Below are 21689 nucleotides of genomic sequence, written 5' to 3' on the forward strand. Positions count from 1 at the left end.
AAGAATACAACCCTGACGCACACCTTTCCTAACTTTAAACCAATCAGTATCCCCTTGTTCTGTCTGAACAATTGCCTCTTGATCTACGAAAGGTTCGTCATGAACACAATTAAGTGCTCTGGAATTCCCATTCTTTGCAATGTTATCCATAATTTGTTAAGACCCTCACAGTCGAATGCCTTTGCATAGTCAACATCCTTCTGGTATTCTCTGCTTTCAGCCAGGCTCCATCTGACATCAGCAATGATATCCCTGGTTCCACGTCCTCTTCTGAAACAGGCCTGAATTTCTGGCCGTTCCCTTTCAATATACTGCTGCAGCCGTTTTTGAATGATCTTCAGCAAAATTTTTCTTTGGTGTGATATTAATGATAAACCCAGTGCCGTCGAGTCGATTCCGACTCATAGCGACCCTATAGGACAGAGTAGAACTGCCCCATATTAATGATATTGTTCTATAATTTCCACATTCCGTTGGATCACCTTTCTTGGGAATAGGCATAAATATGGATCTCTTCCAGTCAGTTGGTCAGGAAGCTGTTTTCCATATTTCTTGGAATAGATGAGTGAGCACCTCCAGCGCTGCATCTGTTTGTTGAAATATCTCAATTGATATTCCATTAATTCCTGGAGCCTTGTTTTTCACCAATGCCCTCGGAGCAGCTCGGACTTCTTCTTCAGTACCATCAGCTCCTGATCATATGTCACCTCTTGAAATGGTTGAACATCGACTAGTTCTTTCTGGTATAATGACTCTGTGTATTCCTTCCATCTTCTTTTGATGCTTCCTGCTTCATTTAATATTTTCCTCATAGAGTCCTTCACTATTGCAAATCGAGGCTTGAATTTTTTCTTCAGTTCTTCCAGCTTGAGATATGCCGAGCATGTTCTTCCCTTTTGGTTTTCCATCTCCAGCTCTTTGCACATGTCATTATAATACTTTACTTTGTCTTCTCAAGATGCCTTTTGAAATCTTCTGCTCAGTTCTTTTACTTCATCGATTCTTCCTTTTGGTTTAGCTGCTCGACGTTGGAAAGCAAGTTTCAGAGTCTTCTCTGACATCCATCTTGTCTTTTCTTTCTTTCCTCTCTTTTCAATGATCTCTTGCTTTTTTCGTATATGATGTCCTTGACGTCATTCCACAACTTGTCTGGTCTTCGGTCACTAGTGTTCAATGCGTCAAATCTATTCTTGTGTCTCTAAATTCAGGCGGGATGTACTCAAGGTCTTATTTTGGCTCTCGTGTACTTGCTTTGATTTTCTTTAGTTTCAGCTTGAACTTGCATATGAGCAATTGATGGTCTGTTCCACTGTCAGCCCCTGGCCTTGTTCTGGCTGATCATATCGAGCTTTTCCATCGTCTCTTTCCGCAGATGCAGTCAATTTGATTTCTGTGTGTTCCATCTGGTGAGGTCCATATGTATAAAAAAGAAAAAAAAAAATTTTTTTTTTTTTTTTATCCATATGTATAGTTGCCGTTTATGCTGGTGAAATAAGGTATTTGCAGTGAAGTTGTTGGTCTTGTAAAATTCTACCATTCAATTATGCTGGCTTCACAGAACAAGTTCAGAAGTATCCTTTTCATTTGTAAGTTCTGAAATAGTTCGAGTAGTACTGGCATAAGCTCTTCTCAGAATGTTTGGTAGAATTCTCCAGTGAAGCCATCTGGACTAGGGCTTTTTTTTTGTCGGGAATTTTTTTTTTATATTACCTTTTTGATCTCTTGTTATGTGCCTGTTCAGGTTTTCAACATCATTTTGTGTCAGTATGGGTAGGTATTGCATTTCTAGAAATTTGTCCATTTCTTCTACGTTTTCAAATTTGTTGGAGTACAGCTTTTCATAGTACTCTGTCGTGCTACTTTTTATTTCTATTGGGTCTATTGTAATGTCCCCCATTTCATTTCTTATTTGGGTTATTTGCATCTTCTGTTTTCTTTGTCAGTTTGGCCAGTGGTTTGTCGATTTTGTTGATTCTTTCAAAGAACCAACTTTTGGTTTTGTTGATTCTTTCTATTGTTCTTCTATTGTCTATTTTAATTTATTTCTGCTCTGATCTTCATTACTTCCTTTCTCCTGGTGGCTGTGGGCTTCTTTTGCTGCACTCTTTCTATTTGTTCAAGTTGTGTAGCTAATGTTTTGAGTTTTCCCTTTCTTCTTTTTTGATTCATGCATCTATTGCTATAAATTGACCAGTGAGGACTGCCTTTGCTGTGTCCCAAAGGTTTTGGTATGATGTGATTTCATTCTCGTTTGATTCTAGGAATTTTTTGATTCTATCTCTGATTTTTTCTATTACCCAGTGGTTTTTAAGCAGGGGTTTTTCAGTTTCCATATAAATTGATTTTTTTTTCTTGCTCTTCCTGTTGTTAATTTCCACCTCAACTGTTTTGTGGTCAGAGAAGATGCATTGTATTATTTCAATATTTTAGATTTTGTTGAGGGTTGCTTTGTGGCCTAAGATCTGGTCTATTTTGGAAAATGTTCCACGTGCATTGAAAAAGAATGTGTACTTTGTAGCTGTTGGGTGGATTGTTCTACATATGTCTCTGAAGTCAAGTTGGCTAATTGTGCCCTTTAGCTCTTCTGTATCTTTGTTGAGTTTCTAGATGTTCTGTCCTTTACTGACAGTGATGTGTTGAGGTCTTCTATTATTACTGTGGAACTGCCAATTTCTCTTTTCGGTGTGTTAGATTTTGTTTTATGTTCTTTGGAGTCCTGTCTTTGGGTGCATAGATGTTTATTATGGTTATGTCTTCATGATTAATCTTCCCTTTAATCATTATATAGTTCCCTTCTTTGTCTTTAATGGTGGATTTTGTTTTAAAGTCTATTTTATCTGAGATTAGTATTGCCACTCCTACTCTTTTTTGAAAGCAGTTCGTTTGATATATTTTCTTCCATCCTTTGATTTTTAATAAATTTATGTCTTTGTTTCTAAAGTGTGTCTCTTATAGACAGCATATTGATGTATCCTATTTTTTTTACCCATTCTGTCACTCTCTGTCTCTTTATGGGTGCATTTAGTCCATTTATGTTCAGTGTAATTATTGATGTGTGTGAGTTTATTGCTGACATTTTGTAGTCCTTTTTTTTGTGCTGACTTTTTCTTTGTTCCCCTTCCTCTCCTGTGCTGAATTCCTTTTTTTGTGTGATTTTTTTCACTTCTTTTGTTTTTGTAGATTTTGTTTTTACAAGACTTTATGTTTTTCTTCTTTATTTTGATGAGTAGGTTTGTTGACTTTCTTTGTAGTTACCTTGAAACATACCCTTATCTTCCTAGGTTTGAACAGCCTATTATTACTTGTTATCATCTCTCTTTCCTCTCCATTAGAGAGTTCCATACCTATACTGTTTATTCCCTCTTTTATTGTTCTGACATTGTTACCTTTTACAGATTAATCTCTCTGGTTCCCTGCCATGATTCTTTTGGTTTTGGATAGTCCTTGAAAGGGTTTCTTTCATAGGTTGGTATCTGGCTGGTACAATCTTGAGTCCTAGATTCAGGCTGTGGTCTGATGTTGTTTGTTATCAGACCAAAGGGCTCCCTTTAATAATTCTTGTAATTTTGTTTTGGTTTTTACATATTCTCTTAATTTCTGTTTATCTGGAAATGTCCTAATTTCGCCATCATATTTGAATGAGTGTTTTGCTGGATATATTATTATTGCTTAACAATTTTTTTTTTCTTTCAAGGTTTTATATGTGTCATCCCATTGACTACCTGCCTGCATGGTTTCTGCTGAATAATCAGAGCTTAGTCTTATTGTTTCCCCTCTGTATGACTTCTCATTTTTCTTGAGCTGCTCTCCAGAGTCCTTCTTTGTCTTCGGTTTTAGCCAAGTGTGTTTATGATATGCTTTGATGATTTTCTTTTGGGGTCTATCCTATATGGGTTTCCTTCAGCTTTTTGGATGGTCAGCTTTTCATCTTTCGTGATATTAGGGAAGTTTTCTGTCAGCAATTCTTCAATGATCCTCTCTGTGTTTTTTGTTTTCTCCCCTTGTTCTGGAACTCTGAGCACTCACAATTTTTTGCTTTTGATTGTATCCCACATAATTCTCAAGATTTCTTCATTTTTCTTTGTTCCTTTTTCTTATTTTTCCTCAAAGTAGTAGGTATCCAAGTGTTTGTCTTCAGTTTTGCTGATCTTCTCTTCCATTGTTTCAAACCTGGTCCTCAGCTCTTCTACAACTCTGTCCATTTTTGAAACCTTGTTGCTTATCTTTTGGATTTCTAATTGTTGTTTTTGTATGAGTTCTAGTTGTGAATTTATTTTGGCGCTGAGAGAGCCCTCCTGTGTGGGCAGGGCGAATCCAAGTGGTGCAGATCTGGAGCTAGTGCCTTCTGACCAAGACACTGTGGACAACAGGAAGCACAGCCAAGCAAGGCGGAAGAAGGGTGGGGGTAGGAAAGCATACATCACTGGCTAATGGGTGCTCTGTCTCTTGCTAGGGGCCTCACGAAGCTGGTTTCCTATACTCCCTGCCTGCCACTCTTTGATGTGGGTGGGGAAAATCCAAGCGAAGGCACAGAGCATGCAGCTCTCTGCTGGTGAAGCAACCACAGCCAGCTAGGAAGTGGCAGTCGATGATCAGTGGGAAGAAGGACGGGGAGTGGGAAAGCGTATGTAGCTTGTTACCGGGTGCTCTGTCTCCTGTTGGGAGCTCCATGAAGCTGTTAACCCATACTCCCTGTCTGCTGATCTCCAACAGGCGTCCAAGGTGGTGAATCCGTGCTGCATTAGCTAATATAGAACCTCTGCTGGTATCTCTCCTCACTCTTTTTTCTCTGTCAGTTTCTTATTCCATTTGGTGCTTGGCTGAGTTCTTTATCTCTTCATTTGATGCTTAGGGTTCCAGGATTGACATTTGTCTGTTTTACTTAGTTTTTCAGGTCTTTGCTGTGGAGAGACAGTGTGGTGCTTTTGTCTATAGTGCCATGTTGGTTCCAGAAATTGATCTTTTCTTACTTTCATGTCTTTTTAATGAACTTTTGATTCTTCATATATGATGTACTTGATGTCATCCCCCAGCTCGTCTGGTCTTTGGTTGTTAGTGTTCTCTAAGCTCAAGTGGTCTATTCAGCAGTCAAGTCCTGGCCATGTTCTCACTAATGATATAGAGCTTTTCTCTCTCTCTTTCCACAGATGTAGCTGACTTGATTCCTGTGTTTTCTGTCTGGTGAGGGCCAAACATAAAGTCACCGTTATGTTGTTGAGAAAAGGTATTTACAATGAATAAGTCACTTGTCTTACAAATTCTATCATGCAATTTCTGGATTTGTTTCTATCACCAATGCTATGTTTTCTAACTAAGAATCCTTATTCTTTGTTTCTGACATTCACATTCCAATCACCAGTTATTATTAATATTTCTTGATTGCATGTTTGATCAATTTCAGACTGGGATTTGGTAAAAATCATCAATTTCCTCATCTTTGGCACTAGTGGTTGGTGCATAAATTTGAATAATGTTCTATTAATTGGTCTTCCTTGTATGTGTATAGCTATTATCCTATCACTGACAACATTGTACACATATATGCCTACATACACACAGATACACCTGTACAATTTTTTTTGTTGATGATTTGCTGTTGCTTCAAAATTGTATATTCCCTAGCAATTACCAACAGCTCTTTTTTTCTTGTATACTTTTTAGTTACATTGTTTACCTTTGTCAAGCTGTGTAACTCTTCACCCTCATTTGGTGTTACCTTTCTCATCACCAAAAATAACAAGTGTCTACTATCTGGAGAATGAATCCCCTGTCCCCCACCCCAATCCCTGGTAACCACTAATGAACATTAGCTTTTTTATATTTACTTGTTCCTGTCGTTTCATAAAAGTTAGAACATATCATATATATATATTGTCTTTGTGATTGCCGTTTCAGTCAACATAATATCCTTCAGGTTCCTCCGTGTTCCGAGATGTTTGGGGAACTCATTTTTCTTTATCACTGAGTAGTATTCCATTGTGTGTATGTTCCACATTTTGCTTATTCATTCATCCACTGATGGACACTTAGGTTTTTTCCATATTTTTACTATCGTGAATGGTGCTGAGATGAGCATAGGTGTGCATATGTCTGTTCATGTCACTTCTACTCGATCCCTAGGGTATGTACCTAGCAGTGAAATTACTGGGTTATATGGGAGCTCTACCTCTAGTTTTTTGAGGAACTGCCACACTGTTTTCCACAATGGCTGTATCATTTTGCATTCCCACCGGTAATGGATGAGGGTTTCAATTTCTCCACATCATATCCCCTCCAATACTTATTATTTTCTGATTTTTTTTAATCTTGGCCATTGTACTGGGAGTGAAATGGTATCTCATTGTGGTTTTGATTTGCATTTTTCTGATGGATGACATTGGAAATCTTTTCACATGTCTGCTGTCTGTTTGAATATCCTCTTTGGTGAAGAGTCAGTTGCCCAGTTTTTGTTTGGATTATCTGTCTTTTGGTTGTTAAATTGTAGACTTTTTCTATACATTTTAGATACTAGGCTCTTATCAGTTATACTGATCCCAAAGATTTTTTCCCAGTCTGTAGGCTGTGTGTTTACTCTTTTGATAAAGTCTTTTGATGAGCATAAGTATGTAACTTTTATGAGGTCCCAGTTATCTATTTTGTTTTCTGTTGCTTGTGCATTTGTTGTTGTGTTTGGTAAGCTATCACTGAAAAAAACTAGGTCCCAAAGCTTTGCTCCTATAATTTCATCTGAGAAATTTATGGTTTCAGATTTAACCTTTAGGTCTTTGACCCATTTTGAACTAGTTTTCATGTATGGTGTGAGGTATGGATCTTGTTTCATTTTTCTGCATGTGGAGATCCCATTTTGACACCACCATATGTTTAAGAGACTGTTCCTTCCCCATTGAATGAATTTGGCAACTTTGTGGAAAATCAATTGACCGTAAATATTTGGATTTATTTCTGGATTTTTTATTCTATTCCATTTGCCTATGTGCCTATCATTACACCAGTACCAGCCTGTTTTGATTACTGCAACTGTGCAATATGCTTTGAAGTCAGGAAGTGTGAGGTCTCCAACTTTATTCTTCTCCAAAATTGCTTTGGCTATTTGGGGTCCCTTGTGTTTTCATACAAAATTGAGGATTTATTTTTCCATTTACATAAAGAATGCTGTTGGAATATTAATCAGAATTGTTTTGTATCTGTAAATTGCTTAGGTAGTAAGGACATCTTGACCATATTGTCTTCCAGTCCATGAGCATTGAACATCTTTCTATCCATTTGGGTCTTCTTTAGTCTCTTTCAGCAATGTTTATAAATTTTCCTTGTATAAGTCTTTCACATCATTTGGTAAATTTATTTCTAGGTATTTTTTCTCTTTGATGCTATTGTAATCTCCTTTTAAGATTTTTCAATACTGGTGTATAGAAACACAAGTGAATTTTTGTCTGTTGACCTGTATTCTTCAACTTTGCTAAGTTTGTCTATTAGAATCTCATATAGAATTCTATGTACATAGAATTATGTCATCTGCAAATAGGGACAGTTTCACTTCCTTCTTTTCATTTTGGATAAATTTTATCTCTTTTTCTTGACCTATTGCTCTGGCTAAAACTTCCAGTACAATATTGAAAAGGAGTGATGAGAGTGGGCATCCTTGTCTAGTTCCTGCTTTCAAGGAGAAAGTTCTCATTCTTTCTCCATTGAATATAATGTTGGCTGTTGGTTTTTCATAAAAATCCTTAATCCTGTTGAGGAACTTCCCTTTTATTCATATCATTAAGAGCTTTTATCAAGAAAATATGCTGGATTTTATCAATTACATTTTCTGCATCAATTGAGGTGATCATGTGGTTCTTTTCCTTTGTTCTATTAATGTGGTGTATTACATTGACTGATTTTCTAATGTTGAACCAACCTTTCATTGCTGGAATAAATCCCACTTGATCATGATGTATAATTCTTTTAATATGTTATTGGATTCTGTTTGGTAGTATTTTCTTGAAATTTTTGCCATCAATGTTCATAAGGAATATCAGTGTATTGTTTTCTTTTCTAGTGGTGTCTTTTTCTGAGTTTAGTGCCAGGGTAATGGTGGCTTCATAGAAAGAGTTAGGGAGTAATTCTTCTTCCTCTATTTTTTGGAAGAGTTTGAACAGGATTTATGTCAGTTTTTCTCTAATTATTCAATAAAATTCCCCAGCGAAGCCATCTGGCCCTGGACTTTTCTTTGTTGGGAAACTTTTTACTACTGAGTCAATCTCTTTGCTTATTTTGGATCTGTTGAGGTTTTCTACTTCATTTTGAGTCAGTTTAGGTAGGGTACATGTTCCTAGAAATTTTTCCATTTCATCAAAGTTATCAATTATGTTGGAGTACGATTTTACTTAGTATTCTGTTATGATTCTTTTTATTTCAGTTGGGTCAGGTGTAATGTCTTCATTTTCATTTCTTTGTTTCTTTGTGAGCCTAGCAAGTGGTTTGTCAATTTTATTGACCTTTTCAAAGAACCAATTTCTGGATTTGTTGTTTTTCTCTACTGTTTCCTTGATCATTTATTTTTGCTCTGATCTTTATTTCTTTTCTTCTAGATGAGTTAGGTTTATTTTACCCTTCATTTTTTACTTCCTTAAGCTGTACAGTTAGACTGTTTATTTGAGATCTTTCTTTAAAGTAGGTGTTTATTGGCAGAAATTTTCCCCTGAGGATTGCCTTCACTGCATCCCTTTAGGGGTGTGTGTGTGTGTGTGTGTGTGTTTCAGGTGAAAGTTTACAGATCAAGTTAATTTCTCATACAAAAATTTGTACACATTGTTATGTGACACTAGTTGCAATCCTATAATGTGGCAGCACACTCGCCCTTTTCATCTTGGGTTCCCTGTGTCCATCCAAAGTTCCTGTCCCTTCCTGCCTTTTCATCCTGCCCCAGACAGGAGCTGCCAATTTGATCTCATGTGTCTGCGTGAACTAAGAAGCACACGCTTCACAGTATTATTTTATGTTTTATAGTCCAGTCTAATTTTTGAATAGTGGGGTTCAGGAATGGTTTTATTTCTGTGATAACAGTGTCTGGAGGCTATGGATTCAGAGGTTCCTCCAGTCTCAGTCAGACCATTAATTCTGGTCTTTTTACATGAATTTGAGTTCTACTCCACAGTTTTCTCCTCCTCCGTCAGGGACTCTCTGTTGTGTTCCCTTTAAGGGCGATCATTGGCGGTAGCCAGGCACCGTCTAGTTCCTCTGGTCTCGGGCTGATGAATTCTCTGGTTTATGTGGCCCTTTTATCTCTTGGGCTAATGTTTTCATTGTGTATTTGGTGTTCTTCAATCTCCTTTACTCCAAGTGGGTTGGGACCAATTGATGCATCTTGGATGCTTGCTAGCTTTTAAGGCCCCTGACACCACTCATCAAAGTGTGATGCAGAACATTTTCTTAATAAAATTTTTTATGCCAATTGACCTAGATGCCCCCCAAAATCATGGTCCTCAGACACTTGCTCCAGCTCTTCTGTCCCTCAAAGTCTTTGGTTGTGTTCAGGAAGCTTCTTAGCTTTTGGGTTAGTCCAGTTGTGCTGACTTCCCCTGTATTTTGTGTTGTGCTTCCCTTCACCTAAGACGATTCTTGCCTATTAACTAGTTAGTGAATTCCCTTCTCCCTCCTTCCCCACCCTCGTAAACATCAAATAATGTTTCCTTCTGTGTTTAAACCTTTTTTTGAGTTCTTTTAATGCTGGTCTCATACAATATTTGTCCTTTTGCGACGGACTATTTTCACTCAGCGTAACGCCCTAACGATTCATTCATGTTCGGAGAAGTTTTGTGGATCCATCATTGTTCTTTATCCTTGCATAGTCTTCCGTTGTGTGTATATACCACGGTTTGTTTATTCATTTGTCTGTTGATGGGCAACTCGATTTTTTCCATCTTTTTGCTATTGTGAACAGTGTTGCAATGAGCATGGGTGTGCACATATCTATTTGTGTGATGGCTCTTATTTCTCTAAGATACATTCCAAGGAGTGGGATTGTTGGATCTTATGGTACTTCTATTTCTATCTTTTAAAGGAAGTGCCAAATTGATTTCCAAAGTGGTTTTACCATTTTACATTTTCACCAGCAGTGTGTAAGTGTTCCAGTCTCACCACAACTTCTCCAACATTTATTATTTTGTGTTTTTTGTATTAGTGCCAGCCTTGTTGGGATGATATGGTATCTCATTGCAGTTTTGATTAGCATTTCTCTACCGGCTAATGATCATGAGCATTTCCTCATGTATCTGTTAGCCACCTGAATGTCTTCTATGGTGAAGTGCCTGTTCATATCCTTTGTCCATTTTTAATTGGGTTATTTGTCTTTTTGATTTGAGGTGTTGCATTATCTTGTAGATTTTAGAGATTAGACGTTTATCAGATATGCCGTAGCCAAAATTTTTTTCCAGTTTGCAAGTTGTCTTTTTACTCTTTTGGTGAAGTCCTTTGATGAGCATAAGGTTTGGTTTTTAGGAGCTCCCAGTTATCTAGTTTCTCTTCTGGTGTTTGTGTATTGTTAGTTAACCAAAAAAACATAACCATAATTGTTAGTTATGGTTTGTTTTTCATTTATGCCATGTATTAGGGCTCCTAGCATTTTTTTTTTTTTCCTTCCATGATCTTTATCGTTTTAGGGTTTACATTTAGGACTTTCATCCATTTTGAGTTAGTTTTTGTATGTGGTGTGAGGGATGGGTCTTTTTTCATTTTTTTGCAGATAGATATCCAGTTATGCCAGTGCCATTTGTTAAAAAACTGTCTTCTCCCCATTTAATGGGCTTTTATCAATTTTTTTTAATCAAATTTTAGGTGCTCATAGGTGGATAAATTTACACCTGGATTCTCAATTCTGTTTCATTAGTCTACGTATCTTTTATTGTACCAGTACCAGGCTGTTTTGACTACTGTGTCTGTATAATAGGTTCTTAAATCAGGTAATGTGAGGACTCCCACTTTGTTCTTCTTCAGTAATACTTTACTTATCCAGGGCCTTTTCCTTTCCCATACGAAGTTCATGATTTGTTTCTCCATCTTGTTAAAAAATGCTGTTGAAATTTGAATTGGAATTACATTGTATCTGTAGAGTGATTTGGTAGAATTGACATTTTCACAATGTTCAGTCTTCCTATCCATGAGCACGGTATGTTTTTCCACTTACGTAGGTCTCTTTTGGTTTCTCCTGGTAGTGTCTTGTAGTGTTTTGTTTTTTTTTTTTGTATATGTCTTTAAAGTCTGTGGTTAGATTTATTCCTAAGTATTTTATCTTCTTGGGGGATATTGTGAAAGGTATTGATTTGGTGGTTTCCTCTTCAAAGTTCTCTTTGTTGGTATAGAGGAATCCAACAGATTTTTGTTTGTATGTCTTATATCCTAATATTTGCTGAGCTCCTCTATTAGCACCAGTGATTTTCTTGTGGGTTCTTTGCGGTTTTCTGTGTATAAGATCATATCATCTGCAAATAGGGGTATTCTACTTTTTCCTTATCAATTTGGATGCCCTTTATTTCTTTTTCTTGCCTTATTGGTCCTGCTAGGCCCTCTAGCACAATGTTGATAAAGGGCATCCTAGTCTGGTTCCCATACTCAAGGGGAATGTTTTCAGACTCTCCATTAGGATGATGTTGACTGTTGGCTTTGTATAAATGTCCCTTTATTATGTAGAGGAATTTCCCTTCCATTCTTATTTTGCTGAGAGTTTTTTTTTTTTTTATCATGAATGGGTGTTGGGCTTTGTCAAATGCATTTTCTGCATTGATTGATAAGATTGCATGATTCTTATCCTTTGTTTTATTTATGTGATAGATTACATTGATTGTTTTTCTAATATTGAACCATTCCTGCATACCTGGTATGAATGCCACTTGGTCATGGTGATTTTTGTTGTTGTTGTTGTTATGTTGTTGAATTCTATTGGCTAGAATTTCATTGAGGATTTTTGTGTTTATGTTCATGAGGGATATTGGCCTGTAGTTTTCTTTTTTGGTGTCTTTCCCTGGTTTTGGCATTAGGGTTATGCTGGCTTCGTAGAATGAGTTTGGGAGTATTTCATCCTTTTCTATGCTCTGAAATACCTTTAGTGGTACTTGTGATAACTCTCCTCTGAAAATTTGGTATAATTCTCCAGTGAAGCAATCAGGACCACAGCTTTTTTTTTTTGTTCAGAGTTTTTTTTTATTACCTCTTTAGTCCCTTCTTTTGTTATAGGTTTATTTATTATTCTTTCTTTTTTTTAACCTCATTTTGTGTTAGTTTAGGTAGGTAGTGTGTTTCTAGAAATTTGTCCATTTCCTCTAGGCTTTCAGATTTTTGGCATACAAATTTTCATAGTATTCTGAGCATAGTTTTTCATAGTAATCTGATGTGATTCTTTTAATTTCAGTTTGGTCTGTTGTAATATCACACATCTCATTTCTTATTTGGATTATTTGCTTCTTTTCTTGTTTTTCTTGTGCCATTTTGGCTACTGGCCTATCGATTTTGTTGATCTTTTCAAAGAAACAGCTTTTGATTTTGTTGATTCTTTCAATTGCTTTTCCATTCTCTATTTCATTTATTTCTGGTCTAATTTTTATTTTCTTCCTTCTCTTGTCAGAGGGCTTTTTTTTGCTGCTTTTTTTCTATTTGTTTAAGTTGTAGGATTAATGTTTTGATTTTGGCCTTCTCTTCTTTTTGCATGTGTTCATTTATTGCTATAAATTGAGCTCTGAGTACCACTTTTGCTGTGTCCTGAAGGTTCTGGTAGGTTGTGTTTTCATTCTCATTTGATTCTATGAATTTCTTTATTCTATCCTTGATTTCTTCTATTATCCAGTAGTTTTTGAGCAAGATGTTTTTCAGTTTCTGAGGGTTTGAATTTTTTCCTTGCTTTTTCTGTTTTTGAGTTTTACTTTTATGGCTTTATGGTCAGAAAAGTTACTTTGTAATATTTCAATGTTTTGGATTGTGTTAGAGCTTGGTTTATGGCCTAGTATGTGGTCTATTCTGGAGAATGTTCCATGTGTGTTGGAAAAGAAAGTATACTTGGCTGCTTTTGGGTGGAGTGTTCTGTATATATGTCTCTGAGATCATGGTAGTTGGTTGTGGCTTTTAGACCTTCCATGTCATTATTGAACTTCTTTCTAGATGTTCTATCCTTCATTGAAAGAGGTGTGTTGAAGTCTCCTACTATTCTTATGGAGCTGTCTATTTCTCTTTTCAATGCTGCTCGAGTTTATGTATTTTGGAGTCCTGTTATTGAGTGTGTAAATATTTATTATGGTTATGTCCTCCTGGTGTATTGACCTTTTAATCATGATATAGTGTCCTTCTTAATCCTTTGTAGTAGATTTTGTGTTAAAGTCTATTTTGTTAAAAATTAATATTGTCACTCCTACTATTTTTTGATTTTTGTTTGCTTGATATATTTTTTTCCACCCTTTGAGTTTTAGTTTTTTTGTGTCTTTGAGTCTAAAGTGTGTCTCTTGTCAGCAGCATATAGATGGATCATGTTTTTTTTAATCCATTCTGCCACTTTCTGTCTCTTTATTGGTGTATTTAGTCCATTTATATTCACTGTAATTATTGATAGGCATGAGTTTAGTGCTGTCTTTTTTTTGTGTGTGTGGTGTTGATGGTTTCTTTGTTCCATTTAATTTTCTGTGCTGAGTTGTTTTTCTTTACATATTTTCTTTTCATCTTTTTCATTACTGTTGATTTTACATTTGCTAAGTCTTTACACTGTTCTTTTTTTTATTTTGATGTGTAGGTTTGTTAGTTTCCTTTGTGTTTACCTTAAAATTTAGCTTTATTTTTCTAAGTTTAAACTAATCTTTTATTCCTTGATATCATCTTAACTTCTTCTCCATATGGAAGTTCTATGACTACATTATTTAGTCCCTATTTTGTTTAACGTTATCTTTTAGATATTGACTTCCCTGTTTCCCTATTTTCAGTGTTTTTACTTTGACTTATTTTTGTGACTTCCCTATCTGGGTTGATATCTGGTTGTTTTGTCCTATATTCTAGTTTTGAGCTGTTATCTGATATTATTGATTCTCTAACCATAGGAATGCCTTCAGCATTTCTTGTAATTTTGCTTTGGTTTTTACAAATTCTCTTAACTTCTGTATATTCAGAAATGCCTGAATTTCACTTTTATCTTTGAGAGACAGTTTTGTGGGATATATAAATCTTGGCTGGCAATTTTTTCCTTTCAAAGCTTTATATATGTCATCCCATTGTCTTCTTGCCTGCATGGTTTCTGCTGAGTAGTCCAAGTTTGTCTTATTGAGTCTCCTTTATAGGTGACTTTTTATTTATCCCTAGATGTTCTTAAAGTTCTCTCTTTATCTTTGGTTTTGGCAAGTTTGATTATAATATATCTTAGTGACTTTCTTTTGGCATCTACCCTGTGTGGAGTTCAATGAGCTTCTCAGGTAGATATCGTCTCATCTTTCAGAATGTCAGGGAAGTTTTCTGTCATCAAATCTTCAATAATTCTCTCCATATTTTCTGCTATCCACCCCCATTCTGGTACTCCAGTCACTCATAGGATATTCCTCTTGATAGAAAATAGAGTCCCACATAATTCTTAGTGTTTCTTCATTTTCTTAGTGTTTCTTCATCTGATTTTTCCTCACATAAATTGGTGTCATGTCCTTTATCTTCAATCTTGCTAACTCTGACTTTGATTGACTTGATTATCCTATGACTATTGAGTTGTCTAATTCTGCAATTTTATTGTTAGCCTTTTTATTTCTACTTGCTGTCTCCCTATGGATTCTAAGACTCCGTTAAATTTGCCATTCTGATCCAGTATAGCTCTCCAGAATTCCTCTATTGCTTTGTGTGCTCCTTGGCTTCCTCTGAATTTTGCCTGATCTCTTTCCTGATCTCTTGAAGAGCTCTGTATATGAATCTTTTGAATTCTACCTCTGGTAATTCCAAGACCTTCTCTTCCTGTGGGAAGTTTCCTGGTTTTTTGTTTCGGTCACTTGCTGGAGCCATCATGGTCTGCCTCTTTATGTGATTCAACAACTGACTGTTGTCTCAGAGCCATCAATAAGTTATCATATGCATTTATTGTATATTTTCTTACTGTATCTAGCTTCTTGTTTTGTTTTGGTTTGATATGGTCAAATAGGCTGGGTGCATAAGCTACTTTATTGGTGTGTTTGAAGCTCTCATGTCCTGTCACCAGATTGTAAGAGCTACTACTAGGTGTGTGAGCCTAGGAGTCCATTTACTTTCCTTGTGTAGATTAAGCTCAAGTGTTCAGGTCATTGGTCACTGAGTGTGTGGTACAGGCTCTCACCTACAGTCTTAGACAGGCAATGCTACCTAGGGTTGATTGGAGCAGGCACAGGTATCTGGTTGCAGTAGGGGGCTGATGGCTCCCTCTGAGTGTCTAGGTGGAAGGTGAGTCACTGTCCACTAAAGCATGTAGGTGACTTTTCCTCTGGACTTTGGGTACCCACTGCTCTTGGCTGTAAGTACTGGGAGGCACCAGTTATTCTCAGATCCCTGTTGTGGGTTGCTAGATGGAATGAGTGAGGCCCTCAGTCTTTAGGATCCTGATGTGGGTGGGTGAGGACTCTGCTTAATGAGCAGAGTGGTGTCCAGTGTCACAAATCTGCCATTCCCCTAGTTGCTGCAATTGAAAGTAGCCTTCAAGTATGTACTCTGTTTTACTATGCCAATAAGGGCCTATGCTGTTGAATGGGCCCAGAAAGGTCTAGGCAGGGGCGAAAGGCATTTGAAGTCTGTGGACTGCTTATGCCTGTGCCTGACCCCTCATGCCCTGAGTTATTGGCTTAGGAGACATGGTGATTTTTTAAAGCTGTGAGATTGGTTTGGGCATGGTTAGTCCTGAGCTCCCAGCTTAGGGAAGCTCGTGATTTCTTTTTTTGTTTGTTTACTGGTTTCCTCTCCAAAGCTGGGAAATGATGCTGAACACTGCCAGGCTGGCACTGGAACAGAGCAGGGAGGGGGCAGGTGGGGGGAAGGAAGGCACTTCTCGTTACAGAAGTCCCGGGGGAAAGGGTTATTTTGATACCACAAGGTAGGTTAGATGAACTTAACTTTTGCAGATCCAGGCCTGCTTCCTCCTGGCTCTGGAGGCTTGTGTAGACTCTCTGCCACTTGGTTTTTCCAGATATGGTAAAACACATCCCAAGTGTTTCTACTTGCCTCTGCCAAATGATCCTGCCTAGGTCAGGTCTGGGAAACCCTGGTGGTGTAGTGGTGAACTGCAATGGCTGTTAACCAAAGGGTTGGCAGTTCAAATCCACCAGGTGCTCCTTGGAAGCTCTATGGGACAGTTCTACTCTGTCCTATACAGTTGCTATGAGTTGGAATTGACTCAACGGCAATGGCTTTTTTTTTTTTTTTAGGTCAGGTCTGGCACTTTGCTGCTTCTGAACTCTCTCTCCATCCCCCTGCTGCTCAGTCGTACTCACCAACTTTGTCTTTGATGTTCAGGGCTTCTAGATTGTTGTATATATCAGGTCTTTATTGTAAGAGGGACCACAGTAAGTGTCTGACTATTCTGCCATCTTGGCCCTACCCCTATAATTTTTAATATGATATGTTTTCATTTTTGTTTATCTCCAGATATTTTTAAATTTCACTCTTGAATTCATCCTTGATCCAGTAGTCATTTAATAGTGCATTGCTTAATTTTCATGAATTTGTGTGTTTTCTAGTTTTGCTTCTGTTAATTTCTAATATTATTCCTTTGTGGTTAGGGAAGATTCTTTGCATAATTTCAATCTTTTTACATTTCTGAGACTTGTTTTGTAGCCTTCTACATGGCCTATACTGAAAAGTGATCCAATTGGACAGAAGTAAAATGTGTATTATCTGATGATGTATGGAGTGCTCTATACATGTCTGTTCAGTCTACTTGTCTTATGGTATTATTTAAGTCCTCTTTGTTCCTACTGAGCTCAATCTCCAAAACAGCCCTCTGAAGTAGGAACCTCACTGCTGCCATTAACAACAATACATAGATGGACAATGGAAGCAGAAAGCTCAGGCCTTGGTGTTGGTGTCTTTTGGTAAGGACTTTTCTCCAACCTTCTGCTTTGTCACTATTCATTCCTTGTGCTCTTTAGGTCTTCAATTGTTTTCACTTTTTTGATTTGAGGGAAAAAAACAACAGAGGGAATTTTCTTTCTTAAAATAAGAAAAAATATATAATTTTACTTTTAGTTTTTCTTTTCCAAATTCAATAAGGTAGGGTGTAGAAGAAACCCTAGTGACACAGTGGTTAAGAGCTACAGCTGCTAACCAAAAGTTGGCAGTTCGAATCCACCAGGTGCTCCTTGGAAACCCTATGGGGCAGTTCTACTCTGTCCTTCAGGGTCGCTATGAGTCAGAATTGGCTCGATGGCAACTGGGTTTTTTTTGGTTAGGGAGTTGTCAGCAGTTTTGTTGTGATTTCTATCAGAAGCCAGGTTCATTGTACTAACTAAGTCAATCTTGGTTTTGCTTTAGCAGCAATTGACTTCAAAACACACCTGCTTGACCTCAATTCTGCTGAACCTCCTCTTTTATGTTCTAAAGAATAGAATCAGTGTCTTAGTAATTCAGCTCCATGTAGACTTCCTTTGGGGACAAGTCAGCTACTGGAGTTCTTCTTCTCCTTTCTGTGCTCCAGGGACACACAGTCACTGATGCCTTCGGCTCATTGAAAGTATGGCTTGTGGGGAATATTTGTTATTATTTGAGCTGCTCTGTGAATGGCATTGCAAGATGATATTTTCTTACTTACACCTTTTTTTTTCTTTTTTAGTTTCCTGGATCTATGTGACTATAGATATTCTGTCTCTAATGACAGGATTTATGTCACCAAGAATCTCCAAAGTAGTTACAATACCACTTTGGAGTTTTATAACTTCAAGTTTTACAGCTGAATATTTCAGAGTGCATAGTTTTAATGTGTAATGTGTGACACAAATGCAATTTTAAAAGTAAACCATATTTATCTCACCATATGGTGTGTAAAGCCTCCAGTCTCCTCCAACTAGTCACTAACTGCCAATAAAAGACTATGATGCAAGACATTTTTCCTGGGTATGGTCCTTATTTGTGGGTTTTCATTTTATTTTAAAATACCACCTGAATCTTCTTAATTTCCCTTCATTAAGGTGTGCCTATTAATACATTGTGGTCTTTTAAGAACAATCTGTATGGGATCAAATTGACAACAGCAACTAGAAAGATTAGATAGTAAAGTAAGGTGGAAATGAATTTATGTTGATGGGGGAGGAACAGTTCAGAAAAGGAGGGTGAGAATGGCTGCACAACTCGAAGAATGTAATCAATGTCACAGAGTTGTACATGTAGAAATTGTTGAATTGGGATATGTTCTGCTGTGTATATTCTCAAAAACAACAAAAAATAAAAGAAATTTAAGTGGGTCTATTAAAATGCAGGGCGGGGATAGTCTCTATTGGTGATTGTTGATTGGGGTCTCATTCATTCACTGCTCATTTCAAGGACTAAACTTCTAACAGATTAAGCCAAGTATGAGGAAGCCCAACCTAAACAACACCGGGGGCACCCAAGCCATGAGCCTGCTTCACTCCCATTGGGACAGGCAGGGTCTGATCAACAAAACCAGTGAGGGAAAAACCAGAGATGTCGAGCTCTACATAGAACAAATAGACCAGGTACTAAGAATAGACAGGCTGTTCCCTTCTTCCAAAGTATAATTTGAAGTGCATCTCTTCCACAAAAACTTCCCTGATTCCTTCTCTCCTGCTCTATTAACCTTAGGGTAAAAATAATTTCTCCTACTGTTAATATGTATAGCCCTCAAAATAATAATTGCAATGATAATAACCATTTAAGTGCTTACTATGCGCATAACAATTATTTATCCAACCTTTTTTTTGCAGTCGCTGCCCCACTCTATTGAACACGCTTTCCCTAAGACTCTCCTTCTCTTCACTTTGATTCTTTATTCAGCTGCTTCCTTCTCAGAGATGACTCCCTGACCTTCCAGTTTAAAATTGTAACATGGTCCTGTCTTCCCCTCAACTCAAGATTTGTTCTCCCTGCTTTCTTTTCCCTCTCAGTGCCATCACCATTACAGTGTAGCAATTAAAAGCCTGGCCTTCACTTGGTTTCCCTGGTCCTCAGTTTGCTCACATGTAAAGTGAAGCTCATAGCAGTGCGTTCCTCCTGGGTTTAACCAAATCAGTTGTCGTTGAGTCAACTATGACTCATGACAACGCAGTACATGTCAGAGTAGAACTGTGCTCCACAGGGTTTCAATGACTGAAATTTAGGAGCATATCACCAGGCCTTTCTTCTGGGGTGCCTCAAACTGCCAACCTTCTGTAAGAGCTAAAACTACAAAACTTTGAGATGAACGCATAAGAGAAAATCTTCACATACTAGAGTTAGTCAGAATGTTCTTGAATACAACACAAAATGCAAAATCCATAAAATTAAAAATATTTTGATAAGTTGGACTTTAGCAAGATTAAAAACATCTGTGCTTCAAAAGACACCATTAAGAAAATGAAAAGATCAACCACAGACTGGGATAAAATAAGACAAAAAAATTAAAATATAGGCAAAGATTTGACTGAACATTTTACCAGAGAAGACACACAAATGGTCAATATGTATCTGAAAAGATGGTCAATATCATTAGTCATTAAGAAATGTAAATTAAACCACAATAAGACACCACATCACAACCACTAGAATTGTTATAATCAAAAGACAAACCGGTGTTGGTAAGGACGTGGAGAAAGTGGAATCTTTAGTCTCACAATGTTGATAGATAATGCACACCCAAATTTAACAATGTACTAGAAGATTTAAAAAACTAAATTAATTAACATATATAAAATTCTGTACCCTACAATGGCTTCTGTTAGTTCTGACTCATAGTGACCCTATGTACAATGAAACAAAACAATGCCTAGCCCTGCGACATCCTCAAACTCTTTGCCATATTTGAGCCCATTGTTGCAGCCACTGTGTCAATCCCTCAATCTATCTCATGAAGTGTCTTTCTTTAATTTACCAAGCATGATGTATTTCTCCAGGGACTAGTGCCTCCTGATAACATGTTCAAAGTACATGAGAAAAGTCTCACCATGGTTGCTTCTAAGTAGCAATGTGGCTGTACTTCTTCCAAGGCAGGTTCATTTTTCTGGCGGTCCATGGTATAGTCAATATTCTTCACCAACACCACATTTCAAAGGCATCATTTCTTACCAGTCTTCCTTAATCCAGATTTCACATGCATATGAGGTGATTGAAAATATCATGGCTTGGGTCAGGTGCACCTTAGTCCTCAAACTGACATCTGTTCTTATTAACACTTTAAAGAGCTCTTTTGCAGCAAGTTTGGCCAGTGCAATATGCCATTTGATTTCCTGACTGCTGTTTACATGAGCATTGAATTTAGATACAAGTAAAATGAAATCTTTGACAACTTCAATCTTTCCTCCCTTTATCATGATGTTGCTTACTGGTCCAGTTGTGAGGATTTTTGTTTTCCTTATATTGAGGCATAACCCATACTGAAGGCTGTAGTTTTTGATCTTCATCAATAAGTCCTTCAAGTCCTCTTCACTTTCAGCAAGCAAGGTTGTGTCATCTGCATGACACAGGCTGTTAATGAGTATTCCTCCAATCCTGATGCTGCATTCTTCTTCATATAAAAAAAATTTAGTTCATCTTTTATACAGATTGAATATGTATGATGAAAGGATACAACCATGATGCACACCTTTCTTGATTTTAAACCCTACAGTATCCCCTTGCTCTGTTCAAACAACTGCATCTTGGTCTCTGTACAGGTTCTGCATGAGCACAATGAAGTGTTCTGGAATTCCCACTCTTTACAAGGTAACCATAATTTGTTATGATCCACACAGTTGAATGTCTTTGGATGGTAAATAAAACACAGGCAAACATCCTTCTGGCATTCCCTGCTTTCAGCCAGGATCCATAAGGCATCAGCAACAAAATCTCTTATTCCACATCCTCTTCTGAATCTGCACTGAAATTCTGGCAATACACCAATTTTACTGCTGTAAGAGCTTTTGAATAATCTTCAAAAAATTTTACTTATGTGTAATATTAAAAATATTATAATTATTAAAATTATAATTAATCATTTCCACATTCTGTCGGATCACCTTTCTTTGTAGTGGGTATAAATATGGATCTCTTATGGTTGGTTGGCCAGGTAGCTGTCTTCCAAATTTCTTGGCACAGACGAGAGAGAACCTCCAGTGCTGCATCCCTTTGTTGAAACATCTCAATTGATACTCTGTCAATTCCTGGAGTCTTGTTTTTTGTCATTCCCTTCAGTGCAGCTTGGACTTCTTCCTTCAATACCATTAGTTCTTGATCATTTGCTGTCTCCTGAAATGGTTGAACATCGACCAATTCTTTTTGGTACAGTGTATCTGTGTATTCCCTCCATCTGCTTTTTTTTTCCAGTAATTTTTATTGTGCTTTAAGTAAAAGTTTACAAATCAAGTCAATTTCTCACACAAAAACCCATATACACCTCGCTACACACTCCCAATTACTCTCCCCCTATATGAGACAGCCTGATCTCTCCCTCCACTCTCTCTTTTCGTGTCCATTTCACCAGCTTCTAACCCCCTCTACCCTCTCATCTCCCCTCCAGGCAGGAGATGCCAACATAGTCTCTAGTGTCACCT

This window comes from Elephas maximus, chromosome 8 (genome assembly GCF_024166365.1).
Source record: "Elephas maximus indicus isolate mEleMax1 chromosome 8, mEleMax1 primary haplotype, whole genome shotgun sequence".
Taxonomy (NCBI): domain Eukaryota; kingdom Metazoa; phylum Chordata; class Mammalia; order Proboscidea; family Elephantidae; genus Elephas; species Elephas maximus.